The sequence below is a fragment of the Rhyacophila brunnea genome, unplaced genomic scaffold (genome assembly GCF_057557595.1).
Source record: "Rhyacophila brunnea isolate RB1 unplaced genomic scaffold, BYU_Rbru_1.0 scaffold_13, whole genome shotgun sequence".
Lineage (NCBI taxonomy): Eukaryota > Metazoa > Arthropoda > Insecta > Trichoptera > Rhyacophilidae > Rhyacophila > Rhyacophila brunnea.
This window is the reverse complement of record NW_028232785.1, coordinates 1,724,541-1,736,616: the sequence shown is the minus strand read 5'-3', so window position 1 is coordinate 1,736,616 and position 12,076 is coordinate 1,724,541. Positions and strand designations below refer to the sequence as shown.

The window sequence follows — 12,076 nt, the reverse complement described above, 5'->3', positions numbered from 1 at the left end:
TGGAATTATCACACACTTCAAACAACTCATCATTACGAAGTCAAGTAACAGGTTGAAAAGGTGCGGGTAAAGAAATGCAAACTAAATCATACTAAATTTCAGGAAGTTGATTTCAACGAAGAAAAGTATGTAGCTGATACAAAACCTCTAAGCAAAGATAAGAATTCTAATTCCGGTTTCTCTTTTTTATGATGTCCTGTAATTCGATTACTATCAAAATATTCTGTAAATACTAGTCTGCTGCTTAAATTATATACATAGGTCGGCAGCGAATATATTTAGCTACGAATAGGATACTCTGATAAACATATATGGACGACTTATGTTTTTTTATAAATCCTTACAAGGTCAAATGAATATAATATCTGGTCAGATTCCATATTATCATAGTTATATTTTAAGTCTTAATAATATACTTAAATCCCATGCGAATTGACTTGAAATAAAAATATTGATCAACATAAGTAACCATTTTCCCCTGATTTTATCCAACATGCTTGTCAAGATTCTTATGTTAATTATTAAGATTTTTGATTTTAATTCGATATTTCACCTTCTTTTAGTTGATTTCTGCAACCACTGCCGTGACCTATTCCGGTAGTCTCGGATTGTCAAAGAGAGAAGTACAAGAGCCATACGATGAAATACAGATTGACTATCAAGACATTAATAAAGAATTGGGCGTATATGAAACGATTACTAATTTAGTCAGTCACACTGCTAAATGTAAGCATATACAATCTACCCCCAGAAATCCCGAATTATTAGTAGCTGTTATAAAGTTGGAGAAACAAACATTTAATAAGGAAAATTTTGTGTGCAGTTTTGGTTTTGATTTTTTTGCTTCGCTATCTCAATTGAAGCTTCACAAAACGTGTCATAAAAAATCAATAGCGGAGACCGTTAATCATGTAAGCATGCGATCCGAATTCAAGAATCAAACCAAAATGACCCATTCTGTTAAAAAACCATTTAAATGTGACCACTGTGATTACTCTTGTAAACGATCCGGAGTAATGAAAATACACAAAATGATTCATTCTGGTGAAAAGCCATTTAAATGTGACCAATGTAATTACTCTTGTATAACATCTTGTGTTATGAAATGGCACAAAATGACTCATTCTGGTGAAAAGCCATTTAAATGTGACCAATGTTATTACTCGTGTATAAAATCTTGTGATATGAAAAGGCACAAAATGACTCATTCTGGTGAAACGCCTTTTAAATGTGACGAATGTAATTACTCTTGTAAAGAATCTGGTAATATGAAAATACACAAAATGATTCATTCTGGTGAAAAGCCATTTAAATGTGACCAATGTAATTTTTCTTGTATAACATCTTGTAATATGAAAAGGCACAAAATGACTCATTCTGGTGAAACGCCTTTTAAATGTGACCAATGTAATTACTCTTGTAAAGAATCTGGTAATATGAAAATACACAAAATGATTCATTCTGGTGAAAAGCCATTTAAATGTGACCAATGTACTTACTCTTGTATAACATCCTGTAATATAAAAAGGCACAAAATGACTCATTCTAGTGAAATGCCTTTTAAATGTGACCAATGTCATTTTTCTTGTAAAGGATCTGGTAGTATGAAACAACACAAAATGACTCATTCTGGTGAAAAGCCATTTAAATGTGACCAATGTAATTACTCTTGTATAACATCTTGTAATATGAAAAGGCACAAAATGAGTCATTCTGATGAAAAGCCATTTAAATGTGAACAATGTAATTAGTCGTGTATTAGATCTTGTGATATGAAAAGGCACAAAATGACTCAATCTGGTGAAACGCATTTTAAATGTGACCAATGTAATAACTCTTGTAAAGAATCTGGTAATATGAAAATACACAAAATGTTTCATTCTGGTGAAAAGCCATTTAAATGTGACCAATGTAATTACTCTTGTACAACATCCTGTAATATAAAAAGGCACAAAATGACTCATTCTTGTGAAATGCCTTTTAAATGTGACCAATGTCATTTTTCTTGTAAAGGATCTAGTAGTATGAAACAACACAAAATGACTCATTCTGGGGAAAAGTTTATTTTAATATAACCAATTTAATTACTCTTGTATAACATCTTGTAATATGAAAAAGCACAAAATGACTCATTCTGATGAAAAGCTATTTAAATGTGACCAATGTAAGTAGTCGTGTATTAGATCTTGTGATATGAAAAGGCACAAAATGACTCAATCTGGAGAAACGCTTTTTAAATGTGTCCAATGTAATGACTTGTAAAGAATCTGGTAATATGAAAAAACACAACATCACTGATTCTGGTGAAAAGCAATTTAAATGGGACCAAAATAATTACTCTTTTATAACATCTTATTATATAAAATTACACAAAATGACCCATTCTGGTGAAAAACCATTTTAATATGAAAATTGTGATTTTTCTTGTATACAATCCGGTACGATGAAATCACACAAAATGGCTCATTCTGGTGAAAAGCCATTTAAATGCGACCAGTGTATTTACTCTTGTATAATGTCTAGTAGAATGATAGTTCACAATACGACTCACTAAAACTCGTTAAAACTGGCATCGTCAGCAGATTACGATCTTTCGATATTCAATCTGGTGATATGAAAATAGACAAAATGACTTATTATGGTGAAAAGCCATTTAAATGTGACCAATTTAAATAGTATTCTATAACATCGTGTAATATGAAAATACACAAAATGACCCATTCTGTTGAAAAGCCGTTTCATTGTGACGTTGTAATTAATTATTCGTGTATGGCACCATGAAAGTACACAAAATGGCTTATTCTGGTGAAAAGCCTTTTAATTGTTTCCATTGTTATCACTCATCAACAAGTATGAAAATAGGTTCACAAAAAGACTCATTACGGTTAAAAACTATTTAGATATGACTATTGTAATTTCTCATGTTTTCCTGGTGATATGAAAATACACAAAATAATGCATTGTGGTGGAAAGCCAATATTAACAATATAAATTAAGTGTACACGGCCAAAATAGGAAATGTCGCCCATAACTGAAAAATATCTTAGGTATTTGGAAAACTTACATTTCCACGTGTACTTTTATCTAACTTAATCAACAAGTATAAAACAAATCATAGCCCTTCGACAACAACGGTTTCTAAATACCCCATACAGGTCCATAAGTGTGACTTCCCATGACCTGTAATGATTTGTGTCAAGAAATGTCAAACATCAACTGTTACTTTAAGCATTAAAATTTCCAATATAGATGAAAACTGCTACACAAGTACCTCTTATCCGAAATTAAATGGTGAATTATGACAACTTTTGGTTTTTTGATATTTCTTGTTTTGCTAATTTACCTTTCAATTACTCTTGTGTTAGATCTGGTAATATGAAAATACACAAAACGACTTACTCTGTGAAATGCCATTCAAATGTGTTCATTGTAATTACTCATGTTCAACATATTATAGCATGAAATTGCATAAAAAGACACGTCTATCAGTTATAAACGTCTTAAACAGTCAATGCTTCTAGTTTTAGGTTGTTACTTATTGTTTTCGAAACTATACCTAGTTAATATGATTTGATTATGCCATTAATATTTTCGAAATCTCTATCCTGTGTAACACTGGTATATTATATGAGTCGTATAGTTCCTATAAACGATAAGTCCACTTTGTACTTAATACTATTTTTTATTATAAAACATATGATAGAATTTATATTTTGGTGGTGTGTTTTTTTTATACAAATATTCACTAATTAGCTGTCTACAAGGTCGCATGGACTTTTCGGCCTTTGGAACAAACCGCACTGTGGATTTATCGCCAAAAGGAATTCATCGTGATTTTGAAACTCTCTTTTCATATGAATTTATAGCCTTTAGGAACCGATCAACAGAACCAAATTGTGGAGCGCTGACGGTAGAAAAAAATGTCATCATTATCTCAATTTCGACCAAAAGTGGATTTATCGTATATAGGAACTATACGACTATATTAATCATCTATATGTATATATAATACAAAATATGCTTGTTTGTTTGGTATTGAGTTAACAAACGATTGTGTGCCTTATTTATTCTTATACAATGTTACTTTTCTTATCAGTATAACCTAGCCATCATCGTGACGTATAGAGTACCTAACATAGACTATAAAGGCTTGAACAATGTTACGAAATTAACCTAATTTACGTAGAAAATCAGTAATCGATTCTATATCAAACGACTTATCATTATCAACATCAGCCTGGGGATCATTTAACTGCTGGATGAAGGCCTATCCAACATGGTTTCACTCTTCCCGGTTCTGTGCATTACTGTATTCATCAAAATTAATTACATAATATGCAGCTATTTATATCATCATTAGCACCAGCCTGTATCAATCCATTCCTAGTTGGAGAATTCCATGCTAATTCCATTCCTCCCGGTCTAATGAATTCCTTCGTTCATCAAAATTTTTAAGATTATAAAGATACATACCGCTATATTTATAGTCATCATCCCTAATCAATCTACTGCTAGGTGAAGGCTTCCCCTAGTTGGTTCTGCCCTGTGCATTGTTTTATTATGCTCAATAATAGTCAATGAATAAGGAAAGTTCGAACTAACGATAATAGTGAGTGAAAAAGACAAACTTGTAAATAATCCTACACTTAGAAGCCTTATTAGCTCACGACCGTAGTAATAATTCGTTATATAATGTAACATAGTGTATTGATTTTTTTTTCATATTATAATAATGTTTCCAATTTGTCTCAAAAGTAATATACATACCCAACTCCGCTCGGAGATTTCAACCATGTGTTTTATTTTCTTGCTAAATGACGTACATAATGAAAGACTGCGAAGGGTTGAGCACTGTCCATAATTGCTACATGGCCTTCCCATCGGAGTTTATCTATTTTAACAAATTTTAATGCTGAGATACATTATGCTCGGAAGAGGTGGAAGAGCTCTAGGGTTTTGGTAGGCTCTGCTGACAGTCTACCTACTTCAAATGTTGATACAATAATTAATTTCTAAACGAATTTCAAATCAATCTTTCCTAGAAATAATAGATGCTAGCGGCTGTAGTCCTACCCATTAATAGTATTGGATTTCGAATTAGGCGTCATATTTTAGCTGAAACTCCAAGGTGTGTTAGTAGGTAGCTATATAGTGCTGTCATTAAAATTTTCATACCTATATAATATTGTCCTTTTTGAGTCCTTTGGTGATATTTCGGATACGTCCATAATCGTTATGGCTATTATGCAATATATTTATGCGCAACAATCTTTAATGATTGAATTCTAAGCATTTAGTATTATTTGATTACGATTCGATTGACAAAATAAATCAAATCAATGTAGACATGATCGCCGTTTCCATATTATATGGCATATGCGATAACTGCAGGTCACAAAACGGGCGTAATTTATTTACCACTCTCCCTGACTGTCAAAATAATAAGCGAAACGACGTAAGAATTGTCATTTTTTTATTGAACTCTATTGTACATACTTAAATAATTATAAAACACAACATATATAACCAATAGAAAAAAAATTATACCCAGCAGGCATCGAACCTGCGTCTCTCGGGGTTTGCACCCATGCACATTGACCACTATGCTATAGGTATCATATCTAATTGCAACACATTTAAACTAATGGCTCTTAGAATACTTTGGTAGATCATACAACACCAGAGTGGTCAATTTGCATGGGCGCGAAATTCGAGAGACGCAAATTCGATCCTGCTGGGTGTCGCATTTTCCTCATAAGAGATTTTTTCTATTGGTTATATTGTTTTCCCAGAAGTGTTTTCAAAATTATCTATAAATAAAAAGAATGAATCGCAATAAAGCGATTTCAACAAAAAGTTTGGATCCAAATAATGTGGAGAAATAAACGCTTGATAGGTAATTATGTATTAAGTATTTCAAAAAAAAAAGTTTTGAATGTATCTCATTTTATTATTAAAACAAAAACATATTACATTTTTTGAATTTTATCCAGAACATTGTTTATTTTTCGATAAAAAGTAGGTTCTAACATAATAATAAATTATCTAAAATATTTTTTTGGGAAATAAATCAGTGAACTACCAGCAGAGTATTCATATATAATTGATATTATATTGTCGAACAAGAACATCTTTCGCACATGTTAAAACTATGAACTTATAATCCATCCCAGTGCAGCTAATCGCACTTCCAATTTCAAATTCAAGAGGCGCCCCCAAATTTGTCATTTCATTTTACGCTCCAGTGATGTTAAAATTATTAAGTCGCATCTAAAAAAAGAGCCAATACATTATTTAACACGCCTCTAGCACGCGTTGCCGCCATGACAGGTAAGTCACTGAGAGGAGTTCCTGTTGTCGCCGATTTCTTGCTGTCGGACAGTAATCAAGCCTAGCAAGAAATTGAGGTTATAACTATGTATTTAGAATAGTGAACATATGAAACATATATATATATATATATATATATATATATAGAATATTAATATTTATAAAAGAGTCAGTTATGTAACTAAGTTGTCTATATAATATATTAATATAGATATATCGGGGATTTTATCGATCCATCACACAACTTCCTTAGGTACATAAAGGGTTAAAAACAAAAGGCACAAAATAAATTTATATTAATCCGAGTTCACAATAAAAGTTAATAAATCACAATATAAGTTCTCAAAATATTTAAAGTTCACACAATAAAATAAAAGTTATAGAAACACGAGATCGCACGAGGTCCCGGGGTCACAATATTAAATATTGGGAGCCGATGTCCAAAATTAACTTATGCCAGCGCTCCATTGGCGAGCCAAAAGTCCGACGACAATAAGTCTTCAGATTTTTCTACGTTCTGCTACTGGCCAACAGACGTTCAACGAAACGAGTATATAATTAATTTGACGAGTAAAACAGTCGACTTTGACAGCATAGATAATATACGTATATCTGACAGTCGTGATGGCGTTAAATGATACCGACGTTTTATGTTTTTTGGGTTATTGGGTGGCAGATAATGTAATAACGAAGCAAAGGGTACACAAATACTGGGTGAAACATTGGATAAGGAAACGAACGACATTATCCCACACAAATTTAATACGAGAATTGCGTTTGCAATCGAGCGATTTCCGCAATTATTTGCGAATGTCGGAGGATGTATACACAGAACTGTATAATTTGGTCTCCCCATTTATTAAAAAAAAAATACTATGATGAGGGAAGCTATTTCTCCTCATGATAGATTATGTGCAACCCTGCGATTTTTGGCTGCCGGCGGAACATTCACTGACTTGCATTATAGAACTGCGATTGGAAGACAAACTCTGGGCAAGATAATTCCCGAAACTTGCCAAGTCATCATTGACGTTTTGAAAGGAGAATATTTCAAGGTGTGTATTATATTATACGTCATCTAATAAAGTTGGGCAAATTTACAAATATATCATTAACAAGTAGACATTGGTTGGTCTTATAAAGTGAACGTTTAGTGGATTGTTTTACCTATATAAATCATAGACGGCAACATCATAAGAATGGCAGACAAGATGCATTTGAGATAGGTATATATATAGTCACAAATAAGGCCATCGTTGACATGCTAAATATTCAATAGACCATTAGAATGCTGTACCTAGCCAGGACTCTCCATATAGGCTGTAAGCAAGCTGCTTAATTATTCCTGTTGAATGTATTGTAATACTAGTCATATTTTTCGAAAAGCAAGCATGGAATTTGATTTCTAAATGAGGCCACATAATAATATAGGTTTGCTAACATAGCTCAAATACTTACCATTTGTTGTATCGCTTAAGCTAAGGTTTATAGGCATAAAAACAAACAAAAAAACAAATATTTTTACAAGATATTTATTCATACAAAAAACATTAATTTATTATACCGGCTTTTGTACATTTTTGCTTAATATACGATAAACTGGTTGAGTATGAACAGTAGTTGCTGGCGTTATTTTGTCACTTTGTCCCATAAAGGCAACTTCATGCATCAGCTTCTCGGCCAGCAATCTTTGTCCCTGTGACATCGATCGTAGTTTCATGGCCATCATTTTGCCAAAAACATCAAATTCATCTTCAGTCTTGCTTAGTTTGTCGGTGATTAATTCTAACACTTTGTTGGCGCTATCATTCGATTTTTTTCGTTTGAACGATGGGGGTTCTGGTGCTCTATTGAGATTCGACCTTGGAGTAGTCGACAACGTGGATGTTGAAGGCGAATATTCTATCTGTAAATAAAATGTTGATTATTTTTTGTTGCAGTTCCCTGATACGCACGAAGAAATGGAGACGATTGCAGATGAATTTAATAGTAAATGGCAATTTCCAAATTGCCTGGGCGCAGTTGATGGGAAACACATTGCAATCGTGCCACCTGCAGGCGCCGGCTCCCACTTTTATAATTACAAACATTTCCACAGCATTGTTTTGATGGCGATTGCAAATGCTAATTATGAATTTATTTATGTTGATGTTGGAACAAATGGACGTATTTCTGATGGAGGCGTACTGAGAAAATCTGATTTTTTCAAACGTTTAGACGAAGGCAGATTAAAAATACCTGCACCAAAAAAACCTACTGCTAATTCTGATGCACTGCCATTTGTTTATATTGGCGATGAAGCCTTTGCATTACGTAACAGGTTTAATAGAGCTCGGACTGAGGTTACAGGACACCTTAGCGCCTTTGGAAGCAACGACTAATCGGAACTCGACTGCCAATGCTAAGAAAGCGCGAGGAGATTTTGAAAAATATTTTAATACTACCGGGGCTGTCACATGGCAAGAAAGTATGATAAGCAATAGATAAATTAAACCAATGTAACAGTTTAGTTAAAATGTTTTACCTCAATACAATCTTCGTTGTTTAACGAGTTGGAGTAACTCTCATCAGGAGACATGTTTTCCAAATCGTCCGCCATGCTGGATATTGAGCTCGATTCTGTAAAACAAAATGTAAATTGTTAAAATACAACATAATACTCAAACTTGTTTTTTATTATCTCTCCCCTAAGTACCCATTCCTTCATACGGTTAATATTGATATGATTATTTATATTGGTATAATTGGTGTAATCCAGTATATCAGGTATTTTCAAAATGTGTTTTCCGCTGTATTCCTCATAACCAAACTGTACCATTAATTTTGATTGATGATTGACGATTTATTGATTGTCTCTGAAGGAACCTAACTCGAGCGATTTTTGATTTCATGATCATTTCTTTTCTTCTTCTTTCGACCATGTCCGATCATAATATGGACCTCCACGGAGTGGAGGTTTGTATTGACAGATTTTGTTTTTACGAGAAATGGATGTCAGCCACTTGCTCAACATATTAGGTCCATACTCTGACTCATACACAAATTGAAATTCAATGTGTACTTGTCAGACCCAGGATTTGAACCTGGGACCCGACCACGACTCAATAAGCCAACGCTTAAGCCGCGCTTCCACCGCCATGATCGTACCTATATATTATTATTTCTTACCTACCTCAGCAAAGAATAAGTAATTTTATTGTGACTAGAAATGATTCATAGCTGTATGTTTTAATTGCTTAATAGTTGCTAATCTAATGCGATGTCACTTTCAGAGCTACGACAATGTCATAGTCTGCACGTGTATAATAAATAGCTTTAAAGCATTCCCTCGTACCTATATATTATTATTATTTATTACCTACCTCAGCAAAGAATAAGTAATTTTATTGTGACTAGAAATGATTCATAGCTGTATGTTTTAATTGCTTAATAGTAGCTAATCTAATGCGATGTCACTTTCAGAGCTACGACAATTTCATAATCTGCACGTGAATAATAAATAGCTTTAAAGCATTCCCACGTACCTTCCATTTGGTCGTTCAAGAACTCCAAATTTTTATAGTACCACAGTTTGGGTAGATATACTGCGTCTGTGCCGGCTCCGCTTCGATATGATGTCCTTACTTTATTTCTCTCCTTTCTGTAACCCGACCTCAATGTCTGTATTTTCTTTTTGACATCGTTGACCGTTGCCTGCGGCTCCACCTTGATTAATATTTCCAAAAGTTCCGCATACGCCAAGGACTTGGCATCACGATTCTTGTCGTCTTCCACAACGACGGGTTGTCTTTAAAACAACTAATAAAATCTTCCAAGAAACTTTTCGAATGCACTCGTAGATCTACCATTGTTGTTTTCGATGTCCGAACACTTTGAATGACAGTAAAATAATGATGGCGCTCATAGACTAATATATGGCGCTGTCGTCCGTCGGCATAGATATAAATAATGTGACGGTAAAGCGTGGTGAACGTACGAATTTCAGCGGCTCGGCGAGTAAAATATCAAACATGTTTGAAATCCAACGAGCCTGGTCTGCGGATTAAAAAGTCCGCAGACCTGGGGTGCTCCACGCGAAAAAAAAGTCCGAAGACTGTAAATCGTCTGACTTGCGTGCCAATGGAGCGCCGGCATTAGTCTGAATCCGTCCGCCAGGATCTGATTTGCACAAGAAGACTGTTGATGAAGTCACAGACACAGATTCGAACTTGCTGTTTATGTCCATGAAAATTAAAAGTGTTAATATTGTGCCTGTGGCTTCTCGTACAAAATATACGAATGTATCGACATTTGGTTGAATGATTTGAATGCTACCCAATCAAAATATTTGCCTTTGCATTTCAATACCTATTTCCAAACTCCCAAAATACAGAAAATCAGTGACGTCCCGTGGGGGTAGGCAGATTGAGCGTCGCTTGGGGCGGCAGATACTCGAAGGGCGGCAAATCGAGTAGAACTATTTGGTATTATATAGAAATAGCTACCTATATTAGTTATATTATAACCAGAGCGTTGGAGATGTTTTTTCCGGATGTTTTTTTTATCCAGTACTTACTATATTTTAGTATGATGTCACCACGCTTCGCGAAGAATTTTTGTTTTATTTTTGACTGCTCGGTTTCGTATACAAATGCCAATAAAAAATATTTTTACTACTCTTGCTACGTAGACACATTATAAATGATAAATGTAAAACACCAAAAAACCATAATAAATCAGTCATAATATAATAATATAATGTCATTTGCTCAGATTAAAGAGTTCCTTTCATAACAGTGATATTATGTAGGTATACGCGCAAAAGCCGTCGCGCCATAGCTGGCGCCGAACAAGCGACGTAGGTAGGTATTAAAACAAAATAATATTACCTATATAGATTTCAACGTTGGTGACGAAACAAGGAACATTATGGTAGAGATTTATAGGTAGGTACATACTTCCGTATTTTTTAATTTATCCAAATATTTTTGCTAGTCACTCCCGAGATTTAAAAGTTGCTGGATGTCTATTGCAAAATAGATATTCATAATGATTATTAATCCATTGACATTTGTCATAATCAATTAGTATTCGTGCATACTATATTAAGTACTAGCTAATTGTAATAAAAATGTACACTAGTAGGTACCTATCTACTATCTAGATTATATCGTATTTATCGTGCTGTGAATAACAATACCTTCTTTTAAGTCATTTTTTGTAAACATATTTTGTGCTGATAATAGTGTGGATTTAGGTATTTTATTTCAATCATCAACGGTTGAGTGTTGAGACTATTAATTAATAGTATATTTATGATTAAAAATAGGTTTATATTAAAAAAATAACGAGGAAAATTATTGTGTTTACATATTGTAGGGTACAATAATGGCATAGAAAAAATGGTGTAAAAATATTACGTCTGCGTAGGTATAACTAAATGGTACAGACCAAATGTGTCAGACATATCAACCAAATGGCATCTCAGACTCTGGTGATTTGGGTAAGTGTTTAACTAATATTATATTTATTTGATAATTTATTTATTAATATCTAAGTTTAATTTTTTATGATTCAGCTTAGTGGTAGGTATATATTTTGTTAATAATGTATCCATCCATACCATGCCCTCCACAAGAGGGGGCTGACAGAGCTCTAGCCTGGGTCCCGGGCTCGATAAGTGAAATAAACACATATCTCAAATTCGCTCTAATAGCAAAAAATTCGCCTGCGGCGCTATTTTCTTCAATAATATTAATATTTAAAA

The 12,076-nt window shown here is 33.6% G+C and overlaps 1 protein-coding gene across 3 annotated transcripts in view; it reads right to left on the bottom strand.

Moving 5' to 3' along the window:
• Positions 1–12,076, bottom strand: part of LOC147076097 (uncharacterized) — an 833,775-nt gene that overhangs the window by 327,240 nt on the left and 494,459 nt on the right. The gene's annotated exons all lie outside the window — the stretch shown is intronic.